At 46.1% G+C, this 1,714-nt stretch overlaps 1 protein-coding gene across 1 annotated transcript in view; it reads right to left on the bottom strand.

Moving 5' to 3' along the window:
* The window catches only part of LOC116542145 (collagen alpha-1(I) chain-like), a 158,627-nt gene that overhangs the window by 154,056 nt on the left and 2,857 nt on the right, over positions 1-1,714 (bottom strand). The gene's annotated exons all lie outside the window — the stretch shown is intronic.

Genomic DNA, 1,714 nt, shown 5'->3' with positions numbered 1-1,714 from the left:
AAAAAAAAAAAAAAAAAAAAAAAAAAAAAAAAAACCTTTCATTTCATTTCTAAGGCCCTTCCAAGTATGGTTTGAAAACCAAAGGAGGCCAGGCGAGGTGGCTCACGCCTGTAATCCCAGCACTTTGGGAGGCCGAGGCGGGCGGATCACGAGGTCAAGAGATCGAGACCATCCTGGCCAACATGGGGAAACCCTGTCTCTACTAAAAATACAAAAATTAGCCGGTGGCACGTGGTGGCACGTGCCTGTAGTCCCAGCTACTCGGTAGGATGAGGCGGAAGGATCACTTGAACTCAGGAGGCGAACACTGTAGTGAGCCCAGACTGCACCACTGCACTCAGTGCAAATAAATAAATAAATAAATAAATAAAACCAAATGAGTCTGCATTAGCTCACATCAAAAAGTTAACCCACACCTCAGCACACTTCATTAAGTGAAGCAGGAGGGCCCACGCTTACCAGCAGCTACTGCTCACTCCAGAGTGACCCCATCTTCCCTTTAAAAATCTCTGTCCTGCAGGGGGGACACCTTTCCTTGCCACTCTTGAAAACCCACTAACCTCTAAATTTTGATGACTTTTCCCTCTCCGTTCGAGTGAGTTTTCTTCCTGGTATGGAATTAACCGGGACAGGCTCAATAAATGTGTTCTCCACAAGCAATTTTCACTAAAGTACTCTTGAAAAATAAAGGTACACTAAGAGATGTGTGAAATCTTAAAGCCGGCGATCTTTTTTTCCCCAGTAAGGACCCAGGGCGCCGTAGGTGAGTAATTCATTCATGTCACCCATTTATGAGGGATGGCAAAAGACACCACCTCTTGTTCCTTTCTTAATTTAGAAGCTTTCCTTAAGTCTATCAAAGATGACTCCTGAGGTGGGAAGACGGGAGTGGTGAGGAGAAAAATTAACCTGAGGTGACTGCCTCCACGGAGTGAATAAGCACTTCAGGTCTCCACACCTGTGTCACAGAGGAAAGGCATTTGCATGTCAGGGAAGTGGACGCCCCCACCTGCCACCCCCTCCATGTCTCCCCTTGAAGGGAGCAGAAGCCTGATCTCCCCCCACTCCCTCCTCTCTCTCTTTCTCTCTCTCTCTGGGCACTTACATAAGACCCTGTAAAACTTCCAGTGACATTCACGGAAAATGTAAGCTGCTATTTTGCTCCCTCAGGAGATCATTTTAATGGACTGAGTGACAAAATTCACGGATTCTGAATTCAGCAGAAACCTGCTCAACCGAGGTACATCAGCACAGGGACAGAACAAAAAAAAAACAGATCCAACCCCATTAAACAGGGTCACCCAAGGGATGGATTCAGTGTGCAGGAGACAATCTGTTCCCTCCGAAGTGACCCATTTAAAATCAGATTGTTCCAGGGGAAGCTCATAAGTTTAATAAATTTCAAACAGGCAAGGACAGGCTTGTACAACTGACGTTCCTTAAGAGGAAGATTTAAAAGAGGATAAGGCAATGAACAAAATAACTTGTGGATACACAAAGTTTGGAGTCCTCACTCTGAAACTTCAAAAGCAATGACATTTACAAAAATATCTGGATAGCTCCATACTGATCACTCCTCACAAGCAGCTTCGCCTAATAAGAAAGGCATGCTGGCTGGGGTCCCCCCCTGCCAGTAATGCCAACCAACCACTCCGTCCTAAAGAGGGACTCGCAAGCTGTGGCTGCTCGCCCCCAAATTGCTCCAGACTGCTGG

The sequence above is a fragment of the Sapajus apella genome, unplaced genomic scaffold (assembly GCF_009761245.1).
Source record: "Sapajus apella isolate SASKATOON/1434 unplaced genomic scaffold, GSC_monkey_1.0 scaffold162, whole genome shotgun sequence".
NCBI lineage: Eukaryota > Metazoa > Chordata > Mammalia > Primates > Cebidae > Sapajus > Sapajus apella.
Note: the sequence above shows the minus strand (reverse complement) of the source record. Positions and strands in the feature narration are given on the sequence as shown.